We start from the raw sequence: 11,392 nt of genomic DNA on the forward strand, positions 1-11,392 counted from the left end.
CGGTCGGGCCTACTAGCAGAAAGCGACCTAGATTCGAATCATTTAATTCTTTGGGCTGAAATTTGGATCCTAGGCTTGGCTCTTTCTCTCTTCCCCATTTTGTTAATCATAGAATGGTCTCTCCTTCACGAAAACATGTGGTGGAATCTGTTACAAGAAAAAAGGTTACTAGACGTCGTGTTCAAGAGAAGGGGGCGGATTGTAGGGGTAAGGTTACTAGGGGTGATTTCGATTTCCCGCTCCCCATGGGCAGCCAGGCTAATTGAGAGTGTAAGAATTATAATGATTCCTTGCCCCTTTCATTTACAATCAACAGTATATAAAGATACAATGGGATCTCCTATTTTTGGAGATAAATCATACAATTGAACACAAAATATAATACTATAAAGACATGCATAATCGGTGGCATAATCGGTGGCGTCCATTACACCCCCGCAGTCGAAGCGGGAGGCAAACGTACGCTTAGACTGGATCTGAAATCATCTAAGAGGACCCGTGGAAGACCCTTGGTGAAGATGTCGGCAATCTGAAATCTGGAGGGCATGTGAATTATACGAACTAGACCTTTTTGAACGTGCTCCCTGACGAAGTGAATGTCGAGTTCGATGTGCTTGGTTCGTTGATGTTGGACTGGGTTACCCGATAAGTAAATAGCACTGACATTGTCACAGTAGACTAAGGAGGCTTTGGTCAAGGGATGTTGTAGTTCAAGAAGAAGATTTCGCAGCCAACATATTTCTGCAACCACATTGGCAACCCCACGATATTATGCCTCTGCACTGGAACGGGAGATGGTGGATTGTCGCTTGGAGGACCATGAAATCAGGTTGTTGCCGAGATAGACACAGTACCCGGATGTAGAGCGGCGAGTATCTGGGCAGCCTGCCCAATCTGTATCTGTGTAGGCACGAATGGGGAGTGCCGAGGAGGAGCGGAGATGAAGTCCATATTCAGCAGTGCCTTGTAAATACCTGATGATACGCTTAAGAGCGTTCCAGTGAGCCATGCAAGGAGAGTGCATGTGCATACATATTTGCTGAACGGCGTATGCTATGTCGGGTCTTGTGAACTTTAGGTACTGAAGTGCTCCTGCAAGGCTTCTGTATGTGGTGGGGTCATGGAATAATGAATCCGGTTCACTGCCCAATTTACTCTGAGTGTCAACTGGTGTTGCCGCAGGTTTGCATGAGTCCATACCCGCGCGATGGATGATATCTTTAGCATATGTGTGTTGTGAAAAGAAAAGTGTGTCACCCGTTCTAGTAACTGAGATGCCCAAAAAAATATGATAAGGGGCCCAAATCCTTCATAGCAAATTCACCCGCAAGAATATTCATAAGCCGTTGGCGGAGTTGGTCAGAGGAGGTGGTGAGTATGATGTCATCCACATATATTAGACGATAAGCGACATCCTAACCATGGTGATAGATAAATAAGGAATTATCCGTCTTGCATTGGGTGAATCCATGCTGAGTGACAAAATCAGTGAACTGTTGATACCATGCCCTGGGCGCCTGTTTGAGGCCATAGAGGGACTTCTTGAGGAGGCAAACATGATCAGGATAGTTCCGATGACGAAATCCCATTGGTTGATGCATGTAGACGGTTTCTTGCAGGTGGCCGTGTAAAAAGGCATTTGTGACATCTAATTGATGTATAGGCCATGATTTTGAGAGAGCCAAAGTAAGGACCGTTCGTATGGTGGTTGGTTTAACCACCAGACTGAAGGTGTCACCACAGTCAACCCCAACCTGTTGACTACGACCATCACATACCAATCTTGCTTTGTAACATTCTAAAGATCCATCAGAACGAAATTAGTGCTTAAAGAGCCACATGCTACGAATAATATTCATGTCCGCGCGGGTTGGTATTAGTTCCCAAATGTCATTTTTAATAAGTGCACTAAATTCGTTTTGCATGGCATCATACCATTCGGGTGTGGACAAGGCAAGGTGGGGAGTTTTCGGTATTGGAACAATGGAGGTAGTGTTAAGGTTGAATAGGTGTTTGGGTTTGGTGATGCCGTCCATTGCTCTAGTGCGCATGGTACGGTTTGGGTGTTGAGGTACCGAAGAGGGAGGGGTGGGTTGAGTTGGAGGTTGATTTCGTGGTGATGGGTCCGAAGGGTGGGGGTGGTGGAGTGTGGTGGGGAAATGGGCTGAATTATAGGTGTGTTACCTGGGCCGGGTGAAGATGTATGTGGGCCTGATGATTGGTTGAGTGGAGGTGAGGAGTCACGTGGGGTGTTTGGGCTGGTAGAAGCTGGGCCGAGGGTGGTGGAAGGAGTTGTATTGGGTGGGACAGTAGGTAGGGAGGAGTGTATGTTATTCCACAGGAGTGGGTTGAAAGGAGGAGTAAGGAAGGTGTAGTCTAGGGTGGTGTTAGAATGTTGTATGGAGAAGGGATAAATGGATTCTTCAAATTGGACATGCCGAGATAATGATTTGATTATTAGTGATATCAAAACATTTATATCCGCGATGGTTTGAGGGGTAGCCAAGAAAGACAAGGTTTGGAGCGGTTGGTGAGTCTATTTATGGTGGTGGAGGGGGTAACGGGATAGCATAGACAACCGAATACACGAAGGTGGGTATAGGTTGGGATGACATTGTATAGAAGGGTAGTGGGGCATAAGAAGTTGTGAGTTTTCTTAGGAAGAATGTTTAGGAGGTAGGTGGCGGTGTCAAGAGCATGGTGCCAGAAGGAGGGAGGTAAGGAGGCTTGAGATAAAAGTGTACGAATCATGTTATTGATGGTTCGTATTTTTCTCTCGGATTTGCCATTTTGGGAGGAAGTGTGTGGACAAGAGAACCGAAATTGCATTCCATTTATGTGACAAAATTGTTTAAAATTATTGTTGGCGTATTCGGTGCCATTGTCACATTGGAATTGTTTAATTTTTTCGTTCAAACTGAGTATTGATGTGGTTATGGAAGTTGGTAAAAGTGTTGTAAACTTGAGATTTATTTGTTAGAGGATAAGTCCATAAAAAATCCGTTAAATCATCAAGGAATAAAATATAATAGCGGTGACTGCCGGTGCTTAAAATCGGTGAGGTCCACAAATCACTATGAATGATATCAAATGGTAAATGGGTTTTATTCATAGAATCATAAAATGGAAGTTTGACACTTTTTCCAAAGACACATGATTGACAAAGTGTATTGTTTGGCTTACAAAAATTAATAAAGGAACTAGACTTTAACGAATGCAATAAAGATTTGCCCGGGTGCCCAAGGCGTTGGTGCCAACAGTCTTGAGTAATGCCAATGAAAGCGGTAGGTTTGGTGGGAGACTTGATGAAGTTGGTGGTGAGAGGGTAGAGATCTCCCGAGCTATTGCATTGTAGGATAGGTTCCTTGGTCTTGAGATCCTTCACAAGAAAACCAAACGGATCAAATTCAATTGAAAGTAAATTGTCCGTCGTTAGGCGACGGACCGAGATGAGGTTTTTAATTAGGTTGGGAGCATAAAGAATGTTGTTTAGTTTTAGTGGCGGGTAAGGTGGTGGTAATGTTTTGTTGCCTTGGCCAATAACGAGAATGTTTGTGCCATTTCCAACAATTATTTGCTTATTAGTGCAAGTATTAAAAATAGACGGGGAATTCATAATGGGTTGTTCCATATGGCCAGAGGCTCCGGTGTCCATATACCAGAAGAGATTCTCAATGGCTTTCCAAGCATTGTATGCGGTGGTGCTCTTTTTGATAATGGTTTTTAGAAGGCCGGTAGAGATTGTGCCATAGATCCATTGGAGAACTATGGCATTGAGGCGTTCCCACTAGTCGGCGGAAGGGGAAGCCGATTGGTTTTCTTTGTCGGTAGAGAAGGTGGCAGCGGGTGAGGGGCGTGGTTGAAGGTGGTCGGCGACGAGAAACGCCGTGCAATGAATTCGAAATAGCTCCGACCATGTGTTGTAGTCGGCGACTTCATTGTCTAAGATGACCGGTACGAAGGTGCGGATGTTGGAAATGGTTACGGCGGGGTGTAGTTTCTGGTCGGCCATTGAAGGAAGAAGGTTTGAAGGTGAAGGGAAGTTTTTGACAGAGATTAGGAGGATCGTAAAGAGGGTGATACCATGTAAGAACTATAATGATTCCTTGCCCCTTTCATTTACAATCAACAATATATAAAGATACAATGGGATCTCGGAGAAAAATCATACAATTGAACACAAAATATAATACTATAAATACATGCATAATCGGTGGCATAATTAGTGGCGTCCATTAGAGAGGGCGAAGATAACCAACTAGAGGAGTCGGTGATTGTGCCCTCTCAGGTAAATAATTCTGACTCGCCTGTCGTTAATTTTCCTCTGGTGTCGGTGACTGGTAATGAGGGTTCTTCGACCCCAATTACGTCAAACCTTGATTCGGAAGCTACTACCACCGTTGGCGTGGCTTATGAGGTCGGCATTCAGTTGGTTAATCATATCAATTTGGTAAAAGAAGTTATTTCAGGTGAAGGGGGCGACCTTTAATCGTTGGTATGGATATTATCTCGATAAATATAAGGGGAATTGGGGATCCGTTTAAGTCCAGTTGGATTAATTCGATCCGGTTGAAGTGTTCTTGTTTTTTCATTTGTGTTCATGAAACTCAATTTTCAGATGGGTCTAAAATTAATGTTAAAAGACTATGGAATAAACGGCCTGTTAAATTCGATTGGGTAAATTCTAGCGGGAGATCTGGAGGTTTACTGTCGGTTTGGGATTCGTCCAGATTCATTGTTTCTAATATCATCAAACGGCCAAATTTCTTGGTGGTCTGTGGTAACCTTTCGGGGGAGAGGCAACGAATAAACGTCATCAACATGTATTCCCCCCATGACTTGGGGGGTAAAAGGAGTCTTTGGCAGGAGTTAATCAATTTAAAATCAGCTGAGATGGTTTATGGTTAATTGCTGGGGATTTTAATGAAGTGCGGTGTGAAGAAGATCGGTGTAATACGAAATTTCATCAATCGGGGGCGGATGCCTTTAATGATTTTATCCCTTCCGTTGATTTGTACGAGTATAATATGGGGGGAATGAAATTTACTTTTGACGCGGGTAGAGGCCCGCGCTTCAGCAAAATAGACTGAATTTTTGTTTGCAGGAACTTTTTATCTAGGTGGCCGAATGCTTCTTTGTGCGCTCATCCTCGGCTTTGGTCGGATCACAGTCCGCTTTCTCTTGTTACCTCTGTGGCTAATTTTGGCCCAATCCCCTTCAGATTCTTCTCCTCCTGGTTACGCAAACCGGGGTTAAAAGAGGTAGTGACTCAAGCCTTACAAACGGAAATTATGGTGGGTCCATCAGATAAAAGGTTGGCTTCTAAACTGAAAAATTTAAAAGGTGGGATCAAGGGTTGGGTTAACTCTCTTAAGGATGTGGAGATGGGGGATTTTTTAGATAAAACTCGTATTTGTGAAGACTTTGATCGTTTGGCGGAGTAGAGAGAACTATCGGATGAGGAACTTTGTTTTTGGTCTTCCAACAAACAGTTGCTCAAGGAAATGGAATTCCTGAAATTGGAATATCTCAAACAGAAAGCTCGGGTCAAATGGGCAATTGAGGGTGACGAGAATTCTTCTTTCTTTCACGGTTTTATGAATGCAAATATTATGTCTAATCGGATAAATCGTGTTAATGTTTACGGGTGTTGGAATTCAAACTCAAATAAAGTTAAGAATGTGGCTTGGAAGTTTTTCAAAGAAAAGTTCAAGGAATCGATTGAAAACCGCCCTTCTTTTTCATGTGAGGGTATTAAGCAACTTTCTAATGACGATGGGAATTTTCTCATCCAACCGTTTTCCATGGAAGAAGTCAAGGTGGCAGTGTGGGATTGTGGTGGGGAAAAGGCTCCGGGTCCGGACGGGTTCAATTTTGTCTTCATAAAACAATTTTGGGACCTGTTGGGATCAAATTTTTTTAATGTGATGGTGGAATTCTTTCATACTGGTGTCATAAATAATGGTTGTAGCTCCTCATTAATTCATCTCATCCCCAAGAAAAACGAGCCACAATCATTCGCAGATTATCGTCCCATTAGTCTTATCGGGTGCATTAGCAAGGTTATTTACAAAGTCCTCGCTAATAGGATGAAAAAGGTGATCGATTTAGTTATTTCAGAAACGCAAATGGCTTTTGTTTCGGGAAGGAGTATTCTTGATGGCCCACTCATTCTGAATGAACTCTATTCGTGGCTCAAAAAAACAATTATCCCTGTTTTCTTGTTTAAAATCGACCTAAACAAGGCTTTTGATTCAATTAGTTGGTCGTTTATTGATTCGGTTCTTGGAGCTATGAATTTTCCGGACAGGTGGAGGTTATGGGTGAAGGGTATTCTTCAGTCGGCTCGTGCTTTGGTGCTCATTAATGGATCCCCTATGTGGGAATTTCAATGTTCCCGGGGGGTTCGGCAAGGCGACCCTTTATCGCCATTCCTCTTCCTCACTGCAATGGATTATCTTTCTTACATTATTAAACGAGATGTCACAAATATTCTCATTCAACCGATAAGCATACCGAACGGGGGGGGGGGGGGGGGGGGGATCTATCTCATCTTCTGTTTGCGGATGATGCGGTTTTATTAGGGTATTGTTTGGAGAACAGTATATTAAATTTGGCTAGGCTGCTTAGGAGTTTTTACATGGTGTCGGGTCTTCGGATCAATCTTAACAAATTCAATCTCTTTGGTATTAACGTACCAGATGGGGAGGTGGAAAGATTGGCCAACCTATGACATTGCAACTTTGGAAAACTTCCCTGTTCCTATCTTGGCCTTAAAGTGGGGGAAAATATGAATTTAATTAATAGTTGGAGGTCGGTCGTTGAGTTTTTTCAAAAACGTTTATCAAGTTGGAAATCTTCCAGGCTATCAATGGGAGGGCGTCTAGTACTTGTCAAAGCGGTTCTAGACTCGTTACCCATTTATTTCTTCTCGTTGTACAAAGCCCTGTCCATGATCATTGATTGGCTCGAGAGGATTCAGATAGACTTTTTATGGGGAAACACTATGGAAAATAGGAAAATCCACTAGGTGAGCTGAGAAAGGGCGGTGGCTAATAAAAAATATGGGGGTCTCGGTCTTGGTTCGTTAAGAGATATCAATTTTAGTCTTCTCGCCAAATGGTGGTGGAGGTACAAAACGGAACCCGATAAACTTTGGCGAAGAGTGGTTAACGGTATCCACTTTAATGGTAGAGGATTTAATCCAATTCCCTCTAATTCCATTATAACGGGAGTTTGGAATAATATTTCAAAAATTGACGGCGTCTTAACGGGCCAAAATGCCTCTTTGACGAATCTGATCAAGGGCAAGTTGGGTAATGGAAATCAAATTTTATTTTGGCTTGATACTTGGGTTGGAGAGACATCTCTAGCCAATCGGTTCCCCTCTTAATTTAATCTTCAAAGAAATAAAAGGTGTTCTATCAGAGATAAAACCGAGGCTGGGTCATCAGTTGAAAGTTGGGTTTGGACTTGGATTCGTGAACCAGCTTCCTATGTGGAAGTTCAAGAGTTTTGGAATTGCATTTTGTTGTTGCAGGGTATTTTTTTGGTTGAATCAGAAGATACTTGGTGTTGGATACTAGAGGGGGATGGTAAATTCACAACTAAGTCATGTCGCTTACAATTCCAAAGCCATAATGAACAGCCGGTATTCACTATGGATTGGAATACATGGGTTCCTTTAAAGGTTAATTTGTTCGGTTGGAAGGCTGAAATGGGTAGAACTTCAACTTCGGACGCACTTTGTAAAAGGAGGGTTATTAATGAAACTAATTGGTGTCCGCTTTGTGAAGGAGAAAGGGAATCGGCCGAACACATTCTTCTGTCTTGTTTTGTTGCTTCGCTGATATGGCAATTTATTAGTAGTTGGTGCAACATCTCTCCAGTTTATGCGTTCGAAATTAGTGACCTTCTGAAAATACATCCCATTGGTGACTACGAGAAAAATAAAAGAAAAGCGATCCATTCAGTGATTCTCACAGCTTGTTGGTGTGTTTGGAAGGCTCGAAATGAGGCCCTTTTCAATAACAAAAGGGTTTCGGTGAGTAAACTTAAAGAAGACATTAAAAGACTTAGTTTTCTTTGGGTGAAGAACATGGGGAAATTAGTGGGGGTAGATTGGGAATCTTGGTGTTCGTTTTCCTTTTGATTGTAAACTTTTACTGGGTGTTTTGTTTGCGGGTGTTTTGTTGTTTGGTTGACTAGCTTTTTGTTAGTCTTGTTTTTCAATAAACTGGCTGTTAAAAAAAATGTAACTCTCCAGACCCTACTAATAGTTTTGTTATATGTGAGATTTACTTGATACAATGGTGGTCGTGGAGATTGTTGTATTTAGCTAACCAGTTAACAGAACACGTTTTATTTTTTGGATTTAATCTTTCGTTTAATACTCGTCGCAACACACGTTTTGATAACGTGAGTTGGACGTTACATGATAATGAATTGCCTATTATTTTTTCTTCTTCTTTAGCCAATTAACTCACATATTTAAGTTATCAATTAACCGAAACACGTATTTTTAGATATTATATTTTGTTGATATCCGTTACAGCTCGGGTTTAATACCGTGAGTTTGACGTTACATATAAAAAATAACAAAATGAATGCGTTTCGGTATCTATTTATACTACTTAGACAAATTTAATCTCCCTACCTTTTAATAAAGAATTTTACACAAACAGTTCGTCTAAATTTGACTACTAACAAATTACAAATTACAAATTACGTCTCGTTCGTTATCGGCTGAATCTCGTAAATAAAAAATTAGGATGCGTTTAGGACTGCATCATTTATAACAATTAAAAATAACATGCGCCACTGGACTCAGTAATTTATGTATTTGTAGTGATTTCGGCTTCTTACATAACTAACATTTTGACTTTCAAATTTTAATAATTAGCTTGTTTCAATTATAATTGATTTGAGTAATAATTCAGTTATTGAAAAATATAGTTTGGTTAATTGAAAAATATGTTGATGGATTCAAAGTTATTTTCAATTGATGAATCTAGTAATACTATAGGTCAAATATGATATAAAGGATACCAAGCAAAAAACCAAAATATTATATACTATTTTTAATCTATCGTATTACGGGAGTTGTTTTACATTATTCATTTATAATATTTATATATTTTTAGGAATTTAATTTTATTTATTGTACATAAGTTAATAATATACTTAGTATTTGATGATAAAAGGGTTTCACATATAAATGAGATGTTATTACCCGATTTAAAAGTTATTAAGATTTGGTGAGACCCATGACCAGCTTATAAAATAGTTTTTAATTTTTTTTAATTATAAATAATTTAAAAGGTATTTGGGTTTGATGAGACCCATGACCCGCTTATAAAATTGTTTTTTAATTATAAATAATATATATCTTTTTTTAAAGATATCGGATTTAGTATTTAATATGTCCCTATTTTATAGGATCTTCATATCAAATATATGGTAAGATTAATTTTTAAATTAATGGGATGTTATAACCCGTTTAAGGAACATCTGGGTTTGGTAAGACCCATACCCGTAAATTCAGGTCAAATGCTTGAGAAGTTTTCATTTACAAATAATGCAATCTGGTGGCTTGAGAGAATGTATGAAGCAACCAGAGAGCTTTTAAAGGTTTCATTTATATATATTTTGTCCCCCATATACGGGGTGTTGTTTAATTTTTCGTTCTAATATTGCGAATGAATTTTTCTGGGTTTTAGTTTATTTATTGAAAGAAGTTAATAATATACTTGAACCTATTTTGATTAATTTATGTTGGGTTTGTTCTTTTTTTAATGAAATGTTGAATGAATTATCTACTTAATTTTTATATTTATTCGTTTATGTTCGTTTGTTATAATTTGGATATCATTTTGTGAAACTTTTCATTTAAGTTAAACTTAAAAGGAAAAAGAATCGTGTAACTAAATCTATATCAAGAAATTAAATTAGGGTTTGATTACGGGGTTTGTTTTACATTTTACGTTTCGAAAATTGATATATTTTTGTTCTATTTTAATTTTATTTATTGTAAGGAAACTAATATAATACTTAGGGTTTGGTGATGAAATGGTTTCACAAATAAATGAGAAGTTATAACCCGTTCAAAAGCTATTTGAGTTTTATGAGACCCATGACCCGCTTATTTTATTATAAAATTGTTTCATAATTATAAATAGTATCTTTAAAAAAAATAATATTTTTATTATATCCCTATTTTATAGGATTTTTATATCAAATATTTGGTGAGATTAATTTTTAATATAATGAGATGTTATAACTCGTTTAATGACTATATTGAGATTTACAAATCAAGCAATCTGGTTGCTTGAGAAACCACCATTTACAAATCAAGCAATCTGGTTGCTTGAGAAAAAAATATGAAGGTTTCGTTTATATATATTTAAGATATAAAATCTTAAATCTATAGACATAATTACAGAAAATGTCATTTATGTTTATACCGAATTTCATTTATTGTCATTTATCTTTAAAATTGTCATGTTTTGTACTTTACGTTTCAAAATGTTACACCGTTTGTCCTTTGGTCCTAACTCAGTTAGTTTTTCTTGTTAAATCAGGTCATGTGCAATGCATATAAGGGCAAATTAGTCATCTTACAATTTATTTAAAAAAATATTTAAAAAAGAAACAAAAGGAATATATATATATATATATATATATTAATCTTCTTTCTTCTTTATCTCTATGTTATCTCTCTTCTTTCTCTCTCTCTACACCGCACCCCTCCCACAACGACACTATAAATAAAACCACCACATCCCACAACTCACGGCCACCAACAGTACCACCCAACCTGCCACTGTACCACCTAAGCACCGCCGTCGGATGTTTCAGGTCGTCGACACAGCAGTATGACGAAGCAATGGGACGGCATGTTTTTGATGACCCAATATGTGGAAGAAGGTTGCAAATCTGGTACTAAATGGCGGTGGCTACCGACGAGATCGAAGTTCAGATGTCTAAGGGGCGGCGATGGTGGTGATTTTGCACTTGGGGGATTTAAGTAAAATGGAGCCATGGAACTATCCTTGGTATTTTGATGTTAGTGAATCAGCAGGGTGATAATGGAGTTGTTGGTTGTGGAAAATTCAAAAGAATTGAACTCGCGAGGCTGTGGCTCCAGTTGCTTAAATTGTCACTCATGTTCCTCTAAGTAAGTTGTATAATTGTTGTGTTGCAATTGGGAGGGATTAAGAAATCATATCTGGTAGAGAAGCAGACTTTTTAATCATGACTCATCATCTTCATTGGCGCTACAAACCCTAAATTTGCCAAGCCCTCGTGAGATTGAAGGTGAAAGATTGAGGAGTGTTGTGAAGAATGGATGGTGGTTTGGATGAGACTATGTGATAAAATTATAGGGTGGTGC

Source organism: Bidens hawaiensis, unplaced genomic scaffold (assembly GCF_021521415.1).
Source record: "Bidens hawaiensis isolate Kalapana, Puna unplaced genomic scaffold, B.hawaiensis_p1.1 tig00016213_1, whole genome shotgun sequence".
In the NCBI taxonomy this organism is placed as follows: Eukaryota; Viridiplantae; Streptophyta; class Magnoliopsida; order Asterales; family Asteraceae; genus Bidens; species Bidens hawaiensis.